A 26,475-nucleotide genomic window follows, 5' to 3' on the forward strand; every position below is an offset into this window, starting at 1 on the left:
TTTGAACTCCTGACCTTGAGCAATCCGCCCGCCTCGGCCTCCCAAGAGCTAGGATTACAGGCGTGAGCCACAGCGCCCGGCCTGAACATTTTTAAATATGTTTATTGGCCATTAATTTATCTTCTTTTGAAAAGCTTCTGTTCATGTCTTTTGTCCACTTTTGAATGCAGTTGTTTGATTTTTTTTCTTGCTTATTTACTTGAGTTCTTTGTAGATTCTGGTTATTAGTTCTTTATTGGAGGTATAGCATGTGAATATATTCTCCCATTCTGTAGGTTGTCTATTTGCTTTGTTGATTGTTTCCTTGGCTGTGCAGAAGCTTTTTAATTTGATCAAGTCCCATTTATTTATTTTTGTTGTTGCTGTGATTGCCTTTGGGAAACTATATTGCAAGCCTATAGTAACCAAAACAGCATGTTATTGGTGCAAAAATAGAGACATAGACCAATGGAACAGAACAGAGAACCCAGATATAAACCCATCCACATATTGCCATCTGATCTTTGACAAAGTAGACAGCAATATACACTGGGGAAAAGAATCCCTATTCAATAAATGGTGCTGGGAATATTGGATAGCCACATGTAGGAGATTGAAACAGGATCCATATCTCTTACCACTCACAAAAATTAATTCAAGATGGGTAACTTAAATCTAAGACATGAAAGCATAACAATTCTAGAAGAAAATGTTGGAAAAATTCTTCTAGATATCATCCTAGGCAAAGAGTTTATGAAGTTCAGCTTATAATTTTTAAGTATTTAGCATACACTATGTGGATCCCCATTTGTAATTTTGCCCCACAGATATTAGGAGCAGCCTGAAATGAGCAAATCATTTGGTAATACTGAGAATGATTAAAAAGAGAGAAAGACAGAAGAGAGTGAGAACCAAAAATAAACATTAAGAATGAAAAGTGGACAACATCACATCACTATACATACAACAGAAATTAAAGAGAGAATACTAAGAAAAAGCCTATCATTCAGATAAAATGGACAACTTCATTGAAAACTGCACTAACATTTCCTATGTTAAAAAATAAAACTATAATATTAAAGAAATTAAGCAAAACAATGAGTAAAAAATTATCATGAGGGAAAAATAAAATTACAAAAATAAGATAGTTTTACATGTAAATTCTACTAAAACATTCAAGAAACAGATAATTCCAATCTTACACACACTCTTTCAAAAAATATAAAATGGCAAAATGTTTTCATCTCATTTTATGAGACTATTACACTTTAGATACCAAAACTAAAGAAGGACAGTATAAGGAAGAAACATTACAGGCTATTCTCACTCATGAAGATTGATGCAAAATGCTGAACCTAATATTAAGCAAGCCAAATCCAACGATTAATAAAAAATGATATACTATGCCAAATTTAGCTTACCCCAGATTTGCTATGATGATTAGTCACTAGAAATTCTGTCAATAAAATGAATTACTTTAACAAATTTAAGGAAGAAAAAAGTGTGACCATCTCAATAAACAGAGAAAAAGTATTCAATAAAATGCAAATATGATTCATAGCAAAAACTGTGAAAGGGAGGATATTCCTTAAAGAGATGATGTATAACTAAAAAAAAAGAAAGAAAACATCAACAAAAGTTATTTAGTGGAGAAACATTAAAAGTATTCCCATTAAAATCAGGAACAAATAAAGGAAAAGAAATAAAAGGTTAATTTCTAGAAGTGGAATAACTGAGCTACAGGGAATGAGTATTTTTAATATTAATAAATAATACAAAATTACCTTCCCAAAAGGTTTTATTATTAAAACTGCTACTATCAATATGAGTGCCCATTTCCCCACACCTTTACTAGGACTGAATTTTATCAGTATTTTTAATCATTGCCCATCTGATAAGAAAACAAATCTCATTTTTGCTTTGTAAGGAGTTGTTCATGTCCTTTGTAGAATTTCACAGAGTACTTTGGGTTGTTGTAGCATATGGTTATTACCAAATGTTGGGGGAGGGGAGGAGAGAGGTGGCCAGTAGCCTTAACTAAGCCTGATGGCTTCACTAAAAAGGAAAGAGTATCTCTATGAAAACTTGACCAAAGGAGATTACAAATCTAGGCAATATAACAATGTGATTTGCACCAGAAGTTGAGCCAAGAAATTCTTATCTCTGCTTCACGTCCTATTCCAGCCACCATCCCATTCCAGGGGCTTCGTGGCAGGCAACACAGTGATATAGTTCTGGCGTTTTCAAGCCCAGCAACTCTCACAGCCACAAGGGAAGGTCTTTTCTCTAACATTGCAGACCTAGAGATGCCTGCTTCAAGCAATGAATGTATATGATACAACTTCTACTGTCTGAAGTCTGGAATTGAATTTACCAACATAGGCACCTTCATTGATGCCAGAATCTATGAAAACTCAGTGATAAGAAAATCAAACAGAGAGACAAATTCTCTTAGGTCCTTTTTTTAAATTCTTTCTCCTAGCAAATACCTCTTTACCTCTTTTCTGGAAGTTCCACAGAAACCCATTCTACATTCTACAACCATAGTTTCTATATAACAGTTTGCAATAAACCTTTTGCTCAAACCACCAAGAAAAGGAGGGCTGAGACACGATTCAGAGATGTATGAATTTTTGAAACCTATCCCAGCACCCCTGCTGCTATTTGCTGTTCTTTCAGAGATAACCTCAGTCCTTCCTCACTGAGCATGCTCTTGGTATGTTTTAAGAATGCAGGTGAAGGAAGTCTTAGAATTAGATAGCTCTGGATTAGACACCAACTCCTCCACTTAAAAGCTGTGTAACCGTTGGTGAGTTCCTCTAAGCCTCCATTTCCTCATCGGTTTTATCAAGATGAAGATTAAATGAGATAAAAGCACTTAAATCATACCTGCCTTTTAATAAGTGGTACCAATAAATGGTATTAATAGCTGTCATCACTATTATTTCTCCCAAAAAAACTTTCCTTTCTAGGTTCTCCAGTCCTTCTTGTTCTTCAGCAGTTCTCTCACCTCCTCCAAGAGTTTTCAAGTCCAGCCTTGGATTAGCTAAGAGTCACTCCCACAAACCCTGAGAGCAATTCACAGGAATGTCCATACTGCACCCTCTAGTGACAGCTCAGGGACTGACTCTGGAGGCTCTTGCTCATGGCCTTTGGGGTGACACTCAGAGTGTAAGTTCATCTCACAATGTTGAGTGCATGCTCTCCACACCCAACCTCACCCTACAGTGTGGTAGTGGTGGTGCTCGCAGAGCTCTGACACTTTCTCAGGTCTGAGTGAGGCTCGTGTTCCTTAAGATGGGGTGGGGTGAATCACCAATCATGTCTAGCAGGGAGCTTTTGAGCTCTAGGAACCAGGAGATTCATTCAACACAATCTATGCCTACCTTGCACCATTGGGTACATATATGTAAATGTTATCTAGAGATATCCTGAGTACCCCTACATGTGTGTAGGGCCAGGGGAATACACAGAAGGGGAATTCACATTCACCATCCCTTTTTTAAACTAGGCTTCAGCTTAGATCCCCATTGGTTCTACAACATGGATAATAGGTGACTAATAAATGCCATTAATAGCTTGAAATTATATCTGCTCTTGAATCTGGATGTGGGTAGTAAAGCCAGAACATTGATGAAATTGTAGGAGAACGTTGACAAATTTTTGACACCAAATTCCAGCACATATTTTCGATTACTCGTTTCTCTGTTTAATATGAGAAGGAGAAATGAGAGCTAACATCTATACAGTGCTTGCTACGTGTTAGCTACTGTTCTGAGTGCTTTACCTATATTAGCTCTTTTAATCCTTTTAATTTAAACAACATTTCAAGGCATTTATTTTCCCCACATTTTATATAATAAAACTAAGGCTCAAAGATATAAGTTGCCCAAGATTGGACATCTACAAAACGGCAGATGTGGATGAGTAAAGAATGGCATAAAGAATGCTTAACTACAACTTTAGAAAGCTTATAAGGAAGAAAGATGGCAGAAAGGAAAGAGGGGAGGGAGGATGGGAAAAGAAAGAAAAGAAAAGGAAAGCAAGGGGGCCTAGAGTTCACTGAAAATCACTGACATGAAGCAGATTGATTAATAGGAGAAAAGCATACAAATTTATTTAGCATCTATACACAGTAGCCCTCAGAATGAGGATCCAACCCCCCAGTGGTGTGCAGCAGGTTTTATACCATCTTCAGGTTACAGAAAGAATGCAGGCTCAGAGCATGGCCAAAAACGGGTTTTAGTGGAAGACAGGCAAGAGGGAGAAAAGAAGAGGCTTGGCTGTAAAGGTGGTCTTGTTATGTCCATGAAATCTCACAAGTAGCAGCCCTCAGAGAGAATAGATAGTAAATGGTTTCTGGGGTGTGTGTGTGTGTGTGTGTGTGTGTGTGTGTGTGTGTGTGTGTGTGTTTTCCCAACAGACCTTTAAAGGTGTCAGACTCTCAGTTTATCTTTCCTAGATCTGGCCAACATCTGGCTGCATCAGTACAGATTCTATACAAATCTCCCCCAACAAAAGACAGCTTTGCACATTTATTTGTGTCTGCTGGCCCTGTGGCAGCCATCTCAGAACACGTCAAAGAAATATATTTGGGGATAAATATATTCTGATTCCCTTTGAAATAAAGAGAGGAAAGAAGGAAGAGAGGAAGCAAGGAATAAATGCATGAATGAAGAAAAAGACACATGACACATTTTAACACAAAGCAGAGCCCCGTCTGTATCACTGGATGATGTCGGCAGGGTGGTGAAAGGACTCAGCGTGAGGGAAGGAACTCTGAAGTTGTTGAAACAATCCAATCACTATTCCTTGAAATTCAGACCATTGTCCAATCTGAGTTGAAGAACCGCTAGAAACTTTTGCTCTGGGTCACACTTTCTAAAACCAAGCCATGTCCCCTGACATGAGACTCTAAACCACACCTTGCATGAGAAAATATAAGAAATGTAGCAGCTCTCCCTAAGGGGCTACTTCACCGTTTACAAAGATGGTAATGAAGGAGCTGGGGGAATTTAACCCCAAAATTAGACTCCTTGGAACAAAGAGTATTTTGAATTAAAGGCCCTTAGAGATTAACAGGCCTTGGAAAGAGCTTTTCCCTCTATCTGCATAAAACCAGACAGACCCATCAGAACAATTTCCTTTCCTTCCCCTCCCTGTTATTTTAATATGTGGGAGGGAAGAAGATCAAGAATGCAACCAGACCTGGACCAACCCATTTTAAAAATGATACCTGTCTCTCAGGTTAATTTAATTTCCAAACAGAATCATTTACAAATTAATCTGCTTCCCCCATCCATTCATTCTTCCAAGTATCTATTCATCCTCCCTAATAACCATTTATTGCCCTTAAACAGAACTGCCTATATTTCTCATCTCCCCCTTCCCTTTAAAATGCGGGTATATAAACATCTAGACCCCACTGGGATACTAGGTCATCACTCTGTGCTTCTCCCCATAGGTAAATAAATTTGTAATCTCTTTCTCTTATTAATCTGCATTGTTGTGCATTGATCTTTCAGTGAACCGTCAGGGGCAAAGGTGAAGTTTTCCTTTCTCCCCCACAATAACATGGACAGATATCTATGTCAATCACACTTCAAGTAGTTATTAAGATGGCACATTGTTGGAAAGTGATTTAAGCAGGTTAAGGCACCTACCCTGATTTGTGCTCACCAAAGTATATCATGTGCCCTCAACTAGACCTCGGTCTACACTGTAAGCCATGGGTATTGATCATAGAGCTGAAGAGTCTTCAGCTCTTCCATTATCAAATTATTTATTTTTAGCATAATACAGGCAATAGTAGCAGAGGATCATTGGCTTGGTCTTCAACCCCTGTCCTGAACTGAATCTGCATCAGCAGAACTTTTTTTGGCCTTTTTAAGAAAATGGGGCATCCTTGGTCATTTTTAAAGTATAGTCCCTACTGATCCTGGTCTCAGATGCAGGCATTCCACAAACAACCTCAAACACTCTAATAGTGAGGGCTCTGTGTAACTCAAGGCCACTGGCATTTGCCAGCCCACTCACAACACTTTGCCATCTCACCCCAACAGGAGGTTTCAGAGCATGCTCTTGACCTACTTAAAGAACTCTAAGCTCCTGCAGTAAAAATACATGCAGAAATATGTACCAGATGCACAGATCAAATTTAAGAGGAATAGATTATGGACAGGGAACTGTCAACATGACCCTCACAATCACATTTTTTCATCCTCCCATGTGGCGTCCACCTGCAGTGCATTGTCAGTGGGTTTGGTGGAAACTCGGTAGGTTCTCACTTTCAAAGTTGGCTTTGTGCCTCACGAATTTTTTCCAACTTTGTTTTCAGCAATGTGACTTCCTATAGAACTAAAAACCATCTTTTAAAATAAATGCTTTCCCTTTAATAATTTGCCTATAAAGGAAAACTGTTTTAACATTGCCATTAGAAAGACTTGGGTTAGCCTCCTCCTTTTACCATTATCAACATAATAAAAACTACATCAGGACAGCTACAGGAGCCCAGCATTCTATTCTTAAAACTACTCTTCCAAGTGAAAATACTTCCTCTAAATCATATATCAAACTTTTCTGAATAGAGCCTCAAAGAATTAAAAAATACAGATACGACCAAGAAGTTGCGATATTCAACTAAGCAATAAGAACCTGGGTAAATACCTACATTCACTCTGGACAAAAGAATAAACTTCCTTTAATCAAACATCCTGCCTTTTACCATATAGGCTTGGGAAGCAATTCTAACAAGCTACTCAGCTACTCATGAAGAGAACATAGAAAAGTACGATTTAGAACAGCTTTGTAGGTTTAGCATTTCTCAAAGATGAATTCTGATCTTGCATTTACTTGTTTAAAAAATTCACAAGACAAAATGTGGGTTCTCTGAAGTTTTTAAAACCAGACAATTTTCTCGATGCAATGGACTGGGCATGGGAGTATTCCCAAAGTAAGTCAATTATGCGATAAGAATATTGGAATCCCCTACTTTCTCATTTGCACAGCTAATATTACTAAGGCTATGCCAAGATATATGCTAACCTATTTTACCTACATGGCTGTTCAAACTTTAAAACATGAATCTTACGCTATTTAACCCAGAATGAAAGAATAACAAACAAAATGGCTCCTTTTCACCTCTTGAGCCATATTTGAAATTAGGGACTTGGAATTGATGATACTTGAAAAATATTTTCTTTTTTTAAAAAATTTTATAAATTACCATCTCTTTGCATGTAAATTGGCCATGAGATAATTTGAAAAAAACTGATATTAAAAAGGTTCATTATAATTGGGGGTGCTCCAATCAATCCAATCAGTACTATTTATCACAGCAATCTTTCTGTTCTACATATGAGACCACATGAACACAGACAGACCTTTCCAATGGATTCCCATAGTATCCTAAAGTTTATAACTTTAGCAAATCAGACACAATTATTTTCTTTAGAAGTTCTGAGTCCTGAAGTTACAAAGACAGTCTGACAAATCAGTCCTTTTCTGGCCCAATATAAAAAATCTCAACTGAGCTAATTACTCAGATTCTTCCAAAACTAAAAGTAAAGAATCACCCATTATTATCCCAGTTTACAACCTTTTAAAATTAAACAACATGATTTCACAAATGTTTTGGTTTTAGTTTATCGTCATCATCACACTGTACATTTTTGAATAAGTAGTGTTTTTATACTGATTTTTGAGATGGGACTGAAGTTGGAAAAGATTTTAAAATTTGTCAAACATTATCCAGCAACTTACAGGCAGATCTGGAACATCTTACAAAGTTAGTAAAGCAAAAAAAATAAAAGATTGTTTCTTTTTTTTCTTAATGCTGGTTTGGGGGGAAAAAATCCTTTCTATAATTGAACTTGATTGCTTTTATTCTTGCCTTCTTCTGAACTTCCTATCCCATACCCTTTTCCACTGAACTTGGACTCTGCTCAGTGAACTAGCATTCCACAATTAGCCTGGGAACCTGAGCTGTTTTCCAACCAGTGAATCTGCAAGTGTCAAGGACATGCAAATTGTGAGAAATGAAATAAAGTTTGGTACTCCAGTAAGCAGAATGTTGGAAATGTCACAGAATGAACAGCAAGAAAAGGGAAAATAGCATTTTAAGTAACCTGAAACAGAATTACCTGGGGAGGAACAGGGATAGAACAGAGCACACATCAATAATTTTTATAAAATTTAAAAGATCAAATGAAAATAGAAATCTTATTAAAACACGCAAATTGCATAAATAGATTATGTTTTCAGTATTTTTTAAAAGTTGCTTGAAATTCAAGGTCAAATGTTGACTCAAATGTCAATTCTCCAGAGATAGAGCCTATTTTAAAAATAAAAACAACATACTTTCTTTGTTTGACAGTGTAACATAAAGGAAGAAAGCTTATTTAGGGCTTATATATTTTTCACTGAAAGTAATAATGTAACTTAAATTTTAAAAGAAATTTTTTTGTCTTAAAAATGCTCCATTTTCCCCATTAATTTTTTAAATTAAGATAAAATTTGCATAAAGTAAAATGTATACATCTTGAATGTACATGCAATTCAATGAGTCTAGAGAAATATATACACCCATGTAAGACCACCCAAATCAAAATATTAAATACTCCTCTCCTCCCCAAAAGTGTTCTTGTGCCCCCTGCCAGGCAATCTGCACCCCATGTAGGCAAATACTGTTCTGATTGTGATCACCATAGATTAAATTTGCCTGGTCTGGAACATCACATAAATGGAGTTAAATACATAATATAAATGAATCTATGTTGTATGCATGTATGTACTAGTAGTTTATTATTTTATATTGCTGAGTAGTATTCTATTGTATGACTATGCCACAATTTTTACATTAAGAATAAAGCTGCTATAAACATTTTTGTTGACACATTTTGGGGACAAATATTTTCATTTCTCTTGCATAAATACTTAGCGGTAGAATTGGTGTGTCTTAGACAGATATTTGCTTAACTTTACAAGAAATTGCCAAACAGTTATACAATTCTCCAGTGGTATATTAGAGTTCCAATTATTCCACATCCTTGGAAACATTTGGTGTTATTTTAAATTTTGTCTATTCTAGAAGAAGCAAAATGCCATATCATTTGGTATCTCATGATCAGTTCAGATTAACACCACGCCCTGTTTTCCAGCTACTCCACTTCTCTAAACAGGAGAGATTTTGGCTAGGACTAGGCTGAAGCAAATCAGGTACTTAAGAGCATGAAACCTAAGCAGACACTCACTCACTCTCAGGTGTTACCTTGCACCTGTGCAACCCTGAGAGCAGGCGCCTCCTTAGATTTTGCACCCTACGTCCTGCCTAGTCCTGACCCTGGTGACAGTTAAAAATCATAATAAATTTGGCAATTGAGAATTCAAGAAAAATAAAGAAATGCCAAACAGGAGAAAGGAGATTGGAAATGCAATATAACTTTCATCCACTCAGAACTATACTGGTTATAACCCTGGTTTAACCTCTACAGTGCCTGACAGTGCATAAAAGGAAGAGTTGAGCACTCACCCAAAACAGTAAGAATATCATAGTAGTGGTATTTGAAATGTTATTACAGCTACTTTTTGAAAAATTACACATAAAATTTTTTTTTACCTAAAGAAAACCATTGGTTGAAATTTCAATGTTATTTTAGTTTTTTTTTATGTGTAATTTTTCTAAACCAGGAAGTTCAGGCAATTTATGATGGAACTGAACATGGGTTGCAAGACCAACTCAATCTGAGAGGATGTCAAAAGTAAAATCTCCAAAATCCTAAAACCAGGCTTCTCATGTAATTACAGCATAAATAGGTGTCAAAGCCTTATTTTGCTCATTAACCAAGGGACCAGTAAGAGATAAAGCTGATTCAAAGGTCATTTGAGTAATTAGGGATTCATGGGCATTTTTAAAAGATAATTTTAGAATACAATTGCTAGTTAGGTACAAAACTGATTGATGTCCTAGAAAGTAATAAAATCGCAATCTTTGGGTTATCATTTCTATTACACAGAAATAGATAAGTTATTATGTAACTTCACCCTATCTAAGTTTTAATCAAATAGTTATTAACAAAATTCACATAAGTGCATTCTCCTAGAGAATTAAATAATCTGAGTGGAACACTAAACAATGCCATTGATGTCATCCCCTTGTTTGCCTTATTCCTATGTTTTGGGCCATTTTTCTTAGAAGGGATAAGAAAGGCTTTCCAACTATAATGATGTTTAAACCGAGATTAGAAGACAAGCAGTAAAAAAAAAAAAAAAGTCATGCTGGGGCCTTCCAGGGTGAGGGACAGGCAAGTTCACAAAAGGAAAGGAAGTCGCAAAAGGAAAGGAAATTGATTCATAACTAGGGACAATTATAAACACCCAAAAACATGTAAAATGGTGTTAAGAAGGCTAATGAAAGCCTGGTCTCCCTGCCAACAGTCTTGTTCCTTCCAGTTCATTCCTGACTCCATCCAGTGTGATCTTTCTAAAGAGCTTACCGTAAATCTGATCATTTCAGCCATAGGCTTACAACACTCCAGTGTCTCCCCTTGGTCCACTGAAGAGGCAAACCCCTCAGGCTGGTCCTCTCTGTGGCCCCTTCCTAACCTGCCTCGATAGCTCCCCGCCGGGACCCTGTGATGCAGCCTCGCTAAGTCATTTAGTTTCCTGCCACTGTGTCTCATTTCTCTTTCTTCCTGGAACAAATTTCTAGACCCATCTTCCTAAATCAGTAATTTACTTCCCCGGATGCAGATTAAAATGACTTGAAAATGGAAAAAATATGGATGCCCAGGTCCCAGCTCCCAATCCACTAAATCAGAATTCCTGAAGATGGATTTCTAGCTCCTGTTTTTCAAAGTTGTCCATGTTATTTTTATGTGCAGCCAAGACTGAAAAGCAATGATATCAAATGGCAAAGTAGAAAAGGCACACTGGCTCATACAAATTTCTCCTCTTCTAAGCTCTTCTTAAACATCGTATTCTCCATGAAGGGTTCCCTAACTCCCTACTCCCACTCCTGCACATCAGTCATTCCATGCTCGGTACCCCTGCAGCACTTGGAACATATCTCCTTGGTATTACATCAGATTTTCACCTGGGACTAACAGTGTAATGATAAGTGATAAGAGATTAAAATTCCTCAAGCTCAATCTGCAGTCTAATCAAATGACTACATCAGGATTCTGAAACAAAAACAGAGCACTTAGAAAGTCCCAATACTGTCTCTTTAGTTTTTCATTGAAGAAACATATATAGGAAGAAAAGTTTCTATGTCCTATGTGTACAGCTTGCTGAATTTCCACAAATGAAACACAACCATGCACATAGCCCTCCATCCTAGTTATAGGATATGCATATGTTCACCTTTAGTAGATACGGCTAAGCAGATTGCACCGAATTTATTCTCTGACCTGCAGTGTGGTTTTAGTTTGCAGCATTTCCTAAGTTTAATACAACTGAGCACCTTTTCATTTGTTTACTGTACATTTGAATATTCTCTCTTGTGAAGTTTTTGCCCACTGTCCTACTGGGCTATTGTCTTTTCCTTACTAATTGTAGGATTTGCTAATGTATTATGGACACAAGTCCTTTGCTAGATACATGTACTACAAGTACTTTTTCACTCTATAATCACGTCTTTTGATAAAAAGAAGGTATTGCTTTTATTTATCCTATTTGTATCACTATTTTCTTATATGTTAGGGTGTTGGATTCCTGTTTTAACAAGTTTGTCTACTCCAAAGTCAGAAAGATGTTCTCTATATTTTTTCTAAATGTTTTATTATTTTATCTTTCCCATTTAGATCTACAGTCCATCTGGAATTGACTTTGGTGTATATGATATGTGATACATTTTTTGCCATGTGGCTATTCAATAAATGCAGCAGCATTTATTGAAAACATCATCCTTTCCCTACTCTGCTACACTGTTACTTCTGTAAATAGACCATTTGACCACATATGTGTAGGTCTACTTCTGGAATCTAGATCTTATCCCGATGATCAGTTTGTCTATTCTTAGGGCAATATCATATTCTCTCAACTACAATATCTTTATAATAAATCTTGGTACTAGGTAATATAAGTATGCCAGCTTTATTCTGCTCCAAATTTCTCCTGGCTATTCTTAGCCTTATGTCTTTTCATGTGAATTTTAAAATCAACTTATCAGATTAACCTCCTAAAAAAAAACCTACTGGAATTTTTATTGCTATTTCATTGACTTTATCAGTTACTTTGAGAAGAATTAAAATATTAACAGTATAGAATCTTCCAATCCATGAACATGGTATTTATTTGGATCTCCTTTAATTGTTCTCAATAATATTTTAAAGTTTTCGATGTGGTGATATTGCATATCTTCTATCATATTTATTTCCAGGTTTTTTTGTGTTTCTTGTTATCATATTAAATCACATCTGTGTCTGAGGTCCCCAAGACCACCCCTAGGTTCAATGAGTCCTCTCATGTTGGGTGTCACTACATATCTGAGACCTCGACTGTTTCTCCAGTTTACCATTCTACGTCTCAGGCTTGCAGCCAATCGAACTGTGTCTGCTGGACCACAGGCTCCTTCCTCGGCAAGACCAGCCCAGTCTGTGTGTGCAGACAGTGCCCTGCACAGTGACTCACCAGGAAGTGCAGAGGGAGCTCCAGCTCCTTCCATCAAGAGCAGCGGCATGACCAGAGGAAGAAGGAGGTCGGTCTCCAGAGAAGTCAACCATTGCAAAGCCTCCACAATGTGAAGAAGCCCGGCCTGACGCTAGCGTGTTGCAGCTTAATTTTACCCTCTCCCGGCCTACCTCAGACCCTTCCACTCCTCACTTTCCACAAAGCTGGAGACTAATCCCATGTGAAAAACATTTAGGAAAACAGGTGTGACAACTCTGCTGGAGGCCCAGAAAGAAGGCTCTTTCCGAAGGGGCCCTTCGCTTGTTTTCCCAGGTGAGATGTTTAAGACCTGATCCCTGTTGCCTGAATTCCTTTCTCACCACACCCAAGGTCATTTTAATGAAAATTCCAAAGTCCAAGGCAAAAGGATAAAATTGCTTTTAATCCTTCAGCAGTGGCGTCATTTGACCCCTAGCCCCGCTGGGGTGGTTACTGGTGTCTGCGGAGCACTGCTGAGCAGACAGGGGGAGGAAGAGGCCACTGCCGCGGGGGGCCTGTGACCAGCCCTCCTGTCTGTGCTGTGCGGGCCTGCTGCTTCCCCAGGCCCTAGATGGGCCTGTAGCCCTCTAACCACCCATTCTGTCACCTCCCGATAATGCTAACTAGCAAGGATGTTCCCCTTTCAAAGAAGTTGGCTAATTCATTATCACTTCGTTAATATTATTCATTTTCTTGAGAAAGTTGAATCAGCAAGTGGTTCACTTCCTTATTTCTTGCACGCTCAGAGGGGCTAAGGTTGTGTAGGGAACATGCAATTATAATTCCTGATACCTTTGTATCTGTGATGTAGCATTTCATTAGGAGGTTGAAGAAATTGTGTTTGTCAAAGGAAACGGAAAATGAAAGAAACAACTTGGGTGCTTTTTCAAACAATTTTTTTTTTAGCTTGTTTTCATTTTCTTCCTAACTTCCTGAGTGATGAGGGAATGAAAGGGCTGACGACGAAATGTCTGGGATGTTTGGGGACCTCTCTGTCCCCTGGGCCAGATATGTGTGCGTTCCCAGCGCTGCAAGGACTAATCATCAGTCTGGGTCGCTCCTAACAAATGACCAGACTGAGCGGCAGCCCCAGCTTCCTGTCACGATGAACTCTGGAAGCCACTGATTGCCTCCAACAAACCTGCCAAAGTCGTCTGCTTTGGTATTTTCTTGCCTCCGAGATGAAAGGGCGACATCCTTCCCGACAACTGGCTGAACAGAAGGGGGAGTGCTCTCTGCTTTGGGCTGTAAAACAGACCCTCTCCTTTCAGGCCCCGGAGGCAAACACTGCTCAGAAATATCACTCTCACAGAAGAAACTTTGCTTCTGTTAAAATACTCAGGCTTAAGAAGTTTTAAGAGAGTTTTGGAAACTGAAAATCTAAGTAAAGGTAAAATTTAAAGCTTGACCATGATAAATACTATCTCTAACTTTCTCATTATTTCCACCTCATACAAAAGTGCTTAGGGAAGATGAAAAGGAATCTGATTATTTTTCTGATAGGAATGATAACCACGGAATGTATAGCCCCCAGACCCATATCTGCACCTCTCTCTCCTTCCGCCACTCCCCGGAATTCTCTCCCACAGGTCCCGTTCGGCTGTGATGAGGAGACAAGAGGAGACCGGGGCATGACAAGCAGCTGGCACAGTCCCTGAGCAACTTGGGGGCAGGTGGGGCTCTGCTGTTCCTCAGACTCACTTTACCAAGAGTCCCCAGATTTTGATTCTCAAAAGGCACAGTGAAACATAACAGGAGGTGATTTCAAGCTGCCTGGATGACGTGTTTGAACTTCTTACATTATTAAGAATTATCCCTGTCCTAAAAGAAAGTGAAAAATGTTAGATTTTATTCTAATTCCCATTTTTTAAAAAGAAGAAAAGAAAGAAGAAAAACAATGTAATATTTAGAAGCCCTACCAGGAGCACAAAAGATCATTATCCCAGAAGACACTCTATAACATTTCGCCACCTGTCCCTGCCTGGATCCGCCCACGCACACTCATGCAGAACAGGGAAGTCACTTCAATCTGCTAAAGCAGATTTTTTTTCAGACATTTCAGGAAAGCCAAAATAATTCTCCCCACACAATTGCTGGCACCTCACATAACCTCCTAAATAATACCAGTAACGTGTTTTAACGTTCCTTTACCGTTTTTAAATCCCACATTAACTCATCTGGTCCCCCGAAAATAGCTGAGATGTGATTTTACTTTCCCCATTTTGCAGAGAGAGAACTGAGGTTCAAGAAGGTAAGAAAAATTAGAAAATACGGTGGAGACCAGAACCCAGGCCTTCTGATTCTGAATCCACAGGCAGAGCTTCATGACCGACCACAGGCCATTTGGCCTTGTGTACATTGGATGCTGTGTCTGGGTCTTAGATTCCTTTATTGCAAAAAAGGTGAGTAGGAGAAGGAAGCAGAGAAGGGTTAAATTAGTTGATGTTCAAAGTCTCTTAGTTTCTACAGTTCCACAAATCCAAAAGCCTTTGTGGGATACCTGACTGGCCATGACTTCGTCTCAGGTTTTTTGAGAGTAATAGTGGCCTTTTGCCTCTTTCTTCTCTGTGTAAGGAAGAAGTCAATTGAAGTCACCATAACCTTTGGGATTTCCATCAAATATGTAAATGTACATCCAATAGGAAGGTGTTCCCCTTCTGAAAATCTCTGCAGATCTGTGCTGCTTATGCCCTATGGTCTATAACCATTTTCCATACCCACTGAAATCTAGACCTTAACCCCAGCTGTTATCTCCAGTTTTCCAGTGAAGACTCCTATGTAACCAGTGTCAACCCTCTTCAATTCCTCTCCCCCTCAAACACTACTCACTGAAGGCACTGGAGTATCTACTTAGCAGATTTCACTGCAGTTTTAAGTTCAACAAAGAGGTGGCATCACAGCCCTTTCATTAATATTCATTATGACATGCCCTCTTCTTACAAGTCCTCTGCCACCCCAGCCTGCCCAGTGCTCCCTGGCCAGCATGTCTTTAGCCTGCAGCGTTGCTGTCAGACCTTCCAGTGCCCCAACAAGGAAGTTTTCTAAATAAAAAGCCATCACCTCCAGCCATTAAGTGTTTCCCTCCTTTTGGGGCAGAGGTACCTGTGATCAGTTGTGTTGTTACATAGAAGTTTTTGTTTCTCTTCGCTACACTGCCGTCAGCTATCGTGGCAGAGCAGAAAGAGTGCCTGCCCCGCAGCCCAGTCCTGCTTTTGCACCTGGGGCTCTGCTTCCCTGTCTGAAGACAGGGCTCAGAAAAGAATAGATTCCTAGCTCTTTTTTTTACAAAGAAGAGATTCTTATTAATTTTCATCACCCTTGAGACTATTGGACAGGGGAGAGAAGGATGCAAGGCTGGTAGTGGGCTGCAAGTGACAGCACAGGGACAGAGAGTGAGCACAGGAGAAAGCTGAAGGATCCCCACCAGCTCAGCCCAAAACCGTGGGCTGATTGCAGTCGGAGAGCCCAGTCCCAATGCTCGCTCTAGGTGATTCATAGCAGAGTTGATTGTAGTCAAACCGCCTAACCTGTTTCAAACATCTTACTCATCCTTGTAAAAATATGTAATTCCTGCCTCATCTGTCTCACAGGGTTTATATGTGACTAAAATGAAGTAATACATGTGAAGCCATATAAAATGTTATTTAAAAATCTATAACATGTACTCTCAGTTGGCGATTTCTCCCACTCTACTGGCCAGCAACATCAAGAAGCCACCCAATTTAAACTGTTCATCTGTAGTAGATTTCTGTTAAACGGATCACCAGTCTCACCTACTAGGACTTCCATATATCAGTTTTGTGTTGGTTTTCTAAAACATATACATCTTAGAAAATACAAGTGAGCCTATGCAATGACTGTGGGTGACAGCTGATTGCAACTGTCATTTTGTGTTGAAATACTGGCATAGGTAGTCTGTGTCTGGATCGCATTTGAAAGATATGTTTTTATGAAAGTCATATGAGGGGACATAGGAAGAAATATATCCCTCTCCTATATTTTCTTTTCAAAAATCAGAAAATTTGGAGTAATTTAATATTACTATTATTACTATTTTTGTTATCATGATTATTGTTATATACAGATTATTTTCCATTCTGGAAATATTTGCCCAAATATTCCTTTAAGATAAAAAGATGTATAATATATGAAAATAATTGTTGTAATTTATGATATTCATTTGGGCTACCAGTTGCTTCATTCCCAGGTTATGCAAATTGAGTCCACAAATATCACAGCTTTGGGAGATCAAGAAATAAAAATTGGGTTTTGAACATAGAGATTCCAGGAAAAAATAATAGTGGAGTTAAGTTTAAAATCCACAGTTAAATTAGGAAAACAAATAACTTCCACACACTAATCTATTTTGCCCAAATTCAAATAAATTTTTTTTTTTTTTTTTTGAGACAGAGTCTCACTTTGTTGCCCAGGCTAGAGTGAGTGCCGTGGTGTCAGCCTGGCTCACAGCAACCTCAATCTCCGGGGCTCAGCGATCCTCCTGCCTCAGCCTCCCGAGTAGCTGGGACTACAGGCATGCGCCACCATGCCCAGCTAATTTTTTCTATATATATTAGTTGGCCAATTAATTTCTTTGTATTTATAGTAGAGACGGGGTCTCGCTCTTGCTCAGGCTGGTTTCGAACTCCTGACCTCGAGCAATCCGCCCGCCTCGGCCTCCCAGAGAGCTAGGATTACAGGCGTGAGCCACCGCGCCCGGCCTCAAATAAATATTTTTAATTATACATATCACATTGTATCTTAGCATCATGTGCTTCTCTTTTTAAGCATAGATTCTGTGGGCTTTTTACTAGAATTACAAATTTTCTACCGGCTTATTTCTATAATGGATAAGAGAATAAAGTCTACCCATGAGAGGTGACCACTGTATTACTTCATGACCTGAAGGAAAGCCACCTGAACCTTTAGGGCTTCCATCATCCACAGCTACCTTTGAGGAAAATGGGTTCAACTGGTATCACCTCTTTCTCGTTCCCTGGCAGGAACTCTGGATTCTAGAGCTTGTCTTACAGAGTGGGGAAGAGTCAATCAGGCCCTGGCCCGACCATGGAGCAGGGCAGGGTCAGCTGAGCTAACTGAAAGCACAGATGGGAGAAGTTGGCTCCTCCTTTGACCTCTGGCTGAAAGACATGGGCACCAAACACACCCAGACAGACACTCACTTTATGAAACATAAATGCAGAGTAAACAAAAAGCGCCGCGAATCACTCAGCTTGGCTAGCTGCTGCCAAAGCAGCTCTGAACACCGCTCGTGAAGCCTGCTCTGCATTCCAGAAAACCAAAAAATTAGAGGCCTGATAAGATAACCAGGTAATTAGTGAAGCAATTTCCCCTTCCTGCTCACATGCTTGTATTTATTTTTTAATATAAATTATCATCGTCTTAAGCAATAAGTACACTCTCTTCCTGTAACCTTTAAGAACTTAGCCAAATGGAGCGGAACAAACAGTTCATGTCTTGGTGTCTATTTTTTCAGTTTTTTGCTTAAACACACACACACACAATATCTTGTAAATATATTCAGCCCCTTTGGTTTCCTTGGTTGTTCTTTCTTTTGCTTTGCTTTTTCCTTTTCTACGCGACTAGTTGTGTTCTACTACTTTTATAATCTGCTTTTTATTAGGTTACATAAAGTGAACATTTTCAACAGTTTACTATAGTGAATTTTTAAACAATTTTAGTGCCAGGATTGTTGTTTCCATAACATTGTATGTGGCTCCAGTATACAAAAACTAGATAAAAGCTTAGCTATACTCTGATAACATGATGACAATGGCCTACACCCTCACTTGAGTAGACCTATCTCTTCCCTTAATACATGAAACTGTCCAGGGAAGGCAGCTGAACCCAGGCCAATGAAAATACTCCAAGTTTGAGACCAGCCTGGGCAACAGAGACCTCATTTCTAAAAAAAACAAACAAACAAAAAAAACCAAAATGATTATCCGGGTACAGTGGTACACACCTATAGTCCTAGTTACTCAGGAAGCTAAGGCAGGAGGATCATTTGAAGCCCCGGAGTTTGAGGCTGCAGTGAGCTATGATCGTGCCACTGTACTCCAGTCTGGGCAACAGAGTGAGACCTTGTCTCTAAAAAATAAAATACATTTTAAAAATACTCCCACTGCATCATGTCTAATGAACACATGGCATTGCATGCCATTGTTGCTTACTGTACGGTTGCTTACTGTACAATTAGAAAACACTCTTGTACATTTTTTCAACCTCATTAGGTAAATTAATCAGCTGGCCAGAAGGGAAGTCATTAGGCTCAGGATTCTATATGGGGCAAAGTCATTAATGACTAACTGGTGAGGGTCAGGTGATGCAAAAACATTTGCTCTACCAATCTGTTTCATTCTGGATCCTAAGTCAAAGTATTTTTACAATTTGAGATTCTGGACCTTGTCAGAGAACTCACATATGCCAAATTGTTATGTAATTATTGAATTAACAAGGTTTGGGGAGAACAAAGGAGATAAATAGAGCAATTTGAGTTTTTTGGTTTGATAGAGGCAATCTGTCTTGATCAGACACCTATACAGCTATGCAAAGCAATAATATCCCAATGAGATTGTTACTCAGTATGTTATCACCAACAGCAGCTTGGCCTTCGACCTGAGTACAGTTCCATGTGAAAATAATGAGCATTATTTAGGAGACAGTGGGTCGCCTAAAAAGCATCTTAGTTTAAGGGTCTAACTAATCAATTATGACCAAGTTCCACCAGCACTCCAACTTGTAAAAGATAGTACCACATTCTATAGAAATTTTCTTGACAGAATATCTGTACATCTCAGAAGGCTAAGACTTCAGAAGATTTCTGCCACACTGGATTGATACAAGTTGACAGAAAGTGCATGAATGCCTGTGTTCTAATAAACAATTAACTTGTGGTAGGTGGAATTTGCTGGGCTTCTTTACAATATAACCAAACATGCTGCCCATCTTTCACGGGCAAAATCTCTACCATTGAGTTCCCAGGAAAAACGTGTGTGTGTGTGTGTGTGTGTGTGTGTGTGTGTGTGTGTGTGTGTGTGTGTTAGACAAACACTTTAACCAACAAATGTCTATTCCTTCATATTCTTTTTGCCCTTCTTACAAAAAAGAATTATGTCAGGTTTCAGTTGATATTTACTTCAATTTCTAATCAAACAAAGCACATCCAGCATAGTCATTAGACTTTAAAAGTAAAAATTGCAATCATCCATGCATACAATTTAGAGTACAACAGCAACAGAAGTATTTGGTGAACCACCAAGAAAATCCTTGACAGCCCAATGATGTATTATGAGAAAGTGAAAAAAGAGTGGGGAATCAAGGGAGAAAAATAGATGATGACCATGGAAAAGGGAAAAAGGAAACTAAAGCAGATAAAAATGTGGAAAACAAAGCAGAAATAAAAATGTTCTTTAGAAGCAAAGACTTGAGCAGAAGTTTAAAACATGGACACTGAAGTCAATTATGGAAAAATTACTTAGCCATTGTCCCAATTTCTTCTATGAAATGCATCCCCCCAGCCCGTATCATAGAGCTACTCCCAGGGGTGCGTAGGCAATGTAAGTACACCATTTAGTTCAGCAAGTCAGAGTGAGGTAGACACTTAATATATATCAGCTATTAGCATTAATAGTATAACTAACATTAAGGATATTATCATTATTTGTATCATTTATAGAATTTACATTACTAATTTAACATAATTTAACCTCACATATTCTAAAAATCAATTATTCTAGGTGTTAAGTCTTGCCACTTTTTCTTGTTTAAAAATTTTTAATACTGGTCATAAGGTTTATAACATAAATAGTAAAAAAAATTAGTTGCTTCATAAAATATAGTTAATGATCTTTAACTCAGTACTTTTTTAAAATTTATTTTTTTATTGACATTAGATGTACATATTTTTGGGTACATTTGATAATTTGATATATTCATACAGTCATATCAGGGTAATTGGTATATTCATCACCTTAAATATTTATCTTTTCTTTGCTCTATGAACATTTGAATTATTCTCTTCTAGCTATTTTGAAATGTACATTTAGGCCAACTCTTTAAATCAAATTTTTCCTGTATAAATAAAGCTGGGATAAATTTCCTGTCTTTCTTAATGCCCTGCCCAAATATGGTTTGGATGTCCTAGGATTTTGGAAAAAGCATCTAAGTCTTAAGATCTCCAAAGGTGACTCTTCATTGACTCCTTTTCCTCTTTCCTACTGTTTAATATCCAAAAAAAAAAATCATTCACAAAATAAAAAAATCTCATTTTGTACAAATACTTATGTTAAATGGGGAACAATCTTATCCTTCCTTCGGAGTAGGGACTGTTTTTAAATTTAAATTGACATCTACCTTCCAACCTGATGTTTTTTTAGTAGGAGTAAGCTCTGAGAACAGAAGCCATATTATGATCCTTTAGGTTCATCACGGTAACCAATTCAAACCTGTTCATAGAGCAGTTAATCAATACATATGATCTGATGAATAATGTGTTTACTAAAAACAGAAAGACAAGAAGCAGAGATTAGTTTCCAAAGTCTATCCAACTTTCAGATTCCTAGTGAGAATTCATTGAGTCTTCTGGCTTGCACCTTTTCCCCTGTGATTGAAATGCCAAGTACAAACTGAACAGTCTGCTAACAATCTGAAAAGAAAATATATTACCATGATTGTACAGAGAAACTTGGAAGCGATTTTTTCCTGGGTTGGGGGTTTAAACAAACAGGAAGCCCTGCTCAGGATTTGTCTTCATCATCTTTCATCACGAGTCAGCCTGACTTCCTGATGAAGAAATGTGGAACTGCTTTCAGATTCTCAACCAAATTGGACAAAATTGCCAACCCGACAATCTCCAACTTTAAATTCAGAAACTATTTCTGAGCACCCCATCTCCATATGATTATAACTCTCTGAGAAAAATTTTGTCTCTTAATTTCTATGGGCAAAAAATGGGTCTTTGTTGGTCTCTAACTCCACAAAGGATCACATTTCTCTTCCTACTATGAGCAGCAGGAGGGTTTAAGGAGCAAACCAGAGCTTACTCGAGGGGGGAGGGGGGCATGGGCAATATATGTAACCTTAACACTTGTACCCCCATAATACACTAAAATAAAAATAAATAAAAAATAAAATAAGGAGCAAACCATATAATAGAGAATAATAATTAATGGTCATGGAACCCTTAAAGTGTTTTATTCTCAGCATTAGCAAGATAAGTTTCTGTAGGTATTTGAAAAAATATTATTTATAAAATGAAACTTTAAAGACTCTAGTAAAATCTTATAGTCATTTCAGGACAGAAAGTACATAAGACCTTACAATTTATCTCTAATCCACATATCTAAAATGCACTTCTCAAAGTTAGCAATGTCTTCTTAAATTTCACATTTCATGAAACTATTTAAACTACCATTATTAAAACAATAAATAGAGCAATATTCAGGGCAAGGTAAAACTTGAAAACTTTTAATTCAAATGATCATTTTTTACAAAAAGCTCAAGATGAATTGATGATTCTCCTACATACTGGAAAAAGCCAATGCCAAAATTTGAGTTTGAAGTACCAGAAGATACAAACAAGAAAATGACTAGCATTTCATCTAATATTAAGTAGAAAAATACAAAATTGGTAACAAAAAAATGTTGTTACTCTAAAAATTGTACTGAAATGTAAAATATTATTAATAGTATTTACCACCTATATAATAGAACTAAAAAACTTCCTCATCTCTAAATGAGATTTTGCACCCTTTGATAGTAACCTTCCTATTCCCCATAACATCACTTCATACCCTATAAATTTCCAGAATTATGACTGTTAATTTGATCAAAAAAATGAAAAATAAAAATTATTTAGAGTTATCAATTCTTACCTAGATTTTTATCTACTGCTGCTAGATATATATTTCACCTTTTGAATTTTCAAGATCTTTTCTCACTAATATTTCCAAACATGATTTATTCCACATCTCCATTTTTATAATATTCTAGAAAAATATAAAATGAAATAAGAAAATAAAAGGTATTATAATATAGAGAGGGAAACCAAGAGCAGCTCCCCCAAATATGGTTTTTACCAGACTAATAACAAGTTTAAACATCTGCCATTTAAACATATCCTGACTCAATTAAATTCTAGAAGTCATTGCTTAATGTTGAGGCCCAGAGGAAGACACTCAAGGCAACTACCACATCATAAATATTCCAGATGTTTCTTGAACACACAGTTCTCTCCCCACTTATCAGCCTATGACAACCACCATTCAGCCTTTTCCCATTATTATTCAAAATTGCATATTTAATATTCATTTTTTAAAAACAAAAGAAACAAAGTAGAAAGAGGAAAATAAACTTGAACAAAAACATATACTTTGTTTTCTGTCCAAGAAAATAAAATGTGCATTTGTTGAGAAACATATGATGAATTTTCTTGGAGTGATGCAACCCCTCTAAAAAAAATAATCACAAAAGTCATCACCTTGGGTGGTAGGATGCTGAGTTTCCCACAGGAAGCAGCGCAGGTAATTGCTTGTTTGTTTTTGTACCGAGAGGCATTCTATTATGTGCCTATGGGTTTCTTCTATGAGAAAATCTGCTGTATGGCTCATTTGTTTCAGGCATTTTGTAGGCATTTGTCTCGTGGATTTAGAAAGTCCATCGTCTTAATAAGCATTCTGTAGAGGAAATGAGTAAGTAAACATATGTTTGGCAAACAAGCTATATTACAACATTTTAAAAATCTACAAACAATATAAAGATATGAATTCCAAGTTAGAAAATGTAGTCACTTCTGGCATAAGACTGCAAATCAGAGAAGGGCTAGATTATCCGGCCAGTTAAGTTGTCTGAAAGAAATTCCAAAGTGAGGCCACTATTAAGCAAGCTCCAGGAAAGGAAGTAAGGATTACTTCACCACTGCCTCCATCCCCACGGATCTCAGCGAGGTCAATTTAAGAGTTCTACAAAGCACTTTGGCTGGTGTACACTGTACTGCATACCGTGCTACTTGGTGGGGATACAGAAATGAATAATACGTGGTCCCTGCTGCATGGTGCTTAATCCAGCAGAGACCCATAAACCGAGCATTTCACAGTAAGGGAGGATATAATGCCAGAGCTATACCCAGCATGCAGTGGAATCCAGAGGAACTCACTTGGCCTACTGGGAAGAAGGGAAAGGCTATCTCGGAAGGTTTCCCAGAGAAGACAGTCCCTGGGTTGAGCTTTGAAGGATGGGTTGGAGACGAATCAGCAAGATGAAGGTAGGCAGAAGAACATTACCCAAGAGGATAAACAAATATGCCTAGGCTCAAAGCAGGGTGTGATGTGCTGGGAACTGCAAGACATTTAATTTCACCAGGGTATAAATTTTCAAGTGGGAAGATGAGGCTACAAGGGCCCGGGCCTTAGGGAATGTGTGCACCATGTTCAGGAGCTTGGGTGTTATCCAGGGGGTCTTAGGAAGCACCTGGGAAAGAGAACTCCTCCAATCCCGCCACCATGCCTCCCACATCACTAGCACATAAGATTGCCATGCGTCCAACCCCTCAGACACAGGGGAGTGGAGGAGCGGGACCTCCTCCTGCTGCCATCTCTGAACTAACGTCCATTCTGCTCCCTGTGCGGCCGCAGCTGTGGCAGATTGAACGTAGGTTATTTGGGGCACAGAATAGAAGGGTAATGAGATTCACAAAGAAGCAACATTAGAAAAAAAAATGTTAATTCTAACACATGGCAAAGGAATAAAAATATCAATATCTAGTAACCAGAGAAGGAAGATTGAGCAAGAGCAAAGGAGAGAGCACATGTAGAGGTTTGTGTGAATATTCGCAACGATGAGAGGTAAATATCCAGGAACACAGAGGAGAATGTACGGATCATTACAAGACAGTGGACCAAGGTTTGTTTCACATATAAAATAATCTTTTTTTTTTTTTTGAGACAGAGTCTTACTTTGTTGCCCAGGCTAGAGTGAGTGCCGTGGCATCAGCCTAGCTCACAGCAACCTCAAACTCCTGGGCTCAAGCAATCCTGCTGCCTCAGCCTCCCGAGTAGCTGGGACTACAGGCATGCACCACCATGCACGGCTAATTTTTTTGAATATATATATTTTTAGTTGGCCAATTAATTTCTTTTCTATTTTTAGTAGAGATGGGGTCTCGTTCTCGCTCAGGCTGGTTTCGAACTCCTGACCTTGAGCAATCCACCCACCTCAGCCTCTCTGAGTGCTAAAATAATCTTTTGATGCTTTAATAAGTTGTTCCAATACATATTGTAGGAAGTATAATTATAATGCAATCTATCCCCAAAATTTCACATGGAAGGTGGCCCCACTACTTTCTAAGCTGTGCTCTATGTTCACATATACAAAATAAATTGACCAGAAGAGAAAACACAAATATATTTGGAAAGATCAAGTGAGAGAGTTGACATGAGACAAAGAAAAGCATAAGAAGAAGTCAGGTTGAACAAAGTAGAAGAGATACAAGCAACTGCAGCTATGAGAATCCACAATCATAGAATGCTTACTACGCATTACTGTGGGTAGCTACAAGCTTTCGTTGCATCCCATTTAATCCTCAATGAACCTACTATTAATATTATTTTCCCCATTTTACAAATGAGGAAATCAAGGTTTAGAGAGGTTGAGTAGTAGAGTTGCTAAACTGAAGTCCTGCAGGAAATACTGTCGGGAGTGGAATTGGAGTCCAGGCGGTCAGAACCCAGACCACCTAAGTAGGAAGAGACTGCCCTACTAAGGAGAGTGACTCTACGCTGAAACAATGCATTTAGTGAAGCAACACAACCGAAAAACAAACTAGCAAGAAAACCTAACAACAACAAGAAAAAAAGATTTCCCTGAACACAAATGTCATGAAAAAAGAAAAAACTAGTTTCATTCTCTTCAGAATACCCACAGTAAAAAATCTGTATTCTTTTCCCCCATGCTGCAAGTCTAGGACCACTATGAGGCATAAGTCATGCACTACTGTGAACAAAGTATCTTGGTTTGCAGGAGAAAAACTGCTATGCATCTAGAAAGAAGCTATAAACAATATAGCTTACTTGATAGGTACCTATCTATAGCTATAAATAATAAACCTACTTGATAGGTACACACATATCCTCCTGTCTGAAAAAAAGAATGCCACAAGTGTAAGGGCTGGCTACCAAAGAAAGGAACTTGCCTAAAGTTCTAACAGGGGAAGTAGAAAAATCACTTCGGAAAAGGTCTCTTGTCAGCAAAATAAATTTCTAATTAGCTGTATCTTTCGATTAGCTAAATAAAGAGAGCAACTAATTATTCTGACCAGAAGTTTATTTATCCGACACTTTTTAGTCAGAACTAATAACCTCAACAGCTTCATGGTTCTGAGTGTTTATTCATATTTGGGCAGAGTTAGTCTGGCCATTGGTCTGATAGCTCTATAAAAGGACACTGTCCTGATATTATTATATGACAGAAACGACAGCTTAAATCAAGCATGTAATAATGCCAGCTTCAAGAAGACAGTCTATAAAGTCATCATTTTTACACCTCTAATATCTTTATTAATCTTTTTAAAGAATAATGCCTTTATTATCATTATTAATATCATTATTATTATGCAATTGCTGGTGGCTGATATCTTTAAATGATTAATACCTAGTTAGCATTCCAAACATCCTAAAATTCATTTATTCAGCAAATCTTCATCAAATGTCTAATAGGTCAATAAAAGGTATAGAATGTTTGGTGATAAATAAAACAGGGAACTGGAAATCAATGACCTTACAATTTAGTCAGCACCTTTTTGTTATCTACTACCTTCCATACTCAAAGCATAAA

General features: G+C 38.0%; 1 long non-coding RNA gene across 1 annotated transcript in view; it reads right to left on the minus strand.

Annotated features, from left to right (window-relative positions):
- Positions 1 to 22,123: 22,123 nt before the first annotated feature.
- LOC142876409 (uncharacterized) overlaps positions 22,124 to 26,475 on the minus strand; it is a 105,657-nt gene continuing 101,305 nt past the window's right edge. Inside the window, exon 4 of the long non-coding RNA XR_012923307.1 lies at positions 22,124 to 23,321. This is a non-coding gene — a long non-coding RNA (uncharacterized LOC142876409). The remainder of the gene's footprint in view (positions 23,322 to 26,475) is intronic.

Source organism: Microcebus murinus, chromosome 15 (genome assembly GCF_040939455.1).
Source record: "Microcebus murinus isolate Inina chromosome 15, M.murinus_Inina_mat1.0, whole genome shotgun sequence".
Lineage (NCBI taxonomy): Eukaryota > Metazoa > Chordata > Mammalia > Primates > Cheirogaleidae > Microcebus > Microcebus murinus.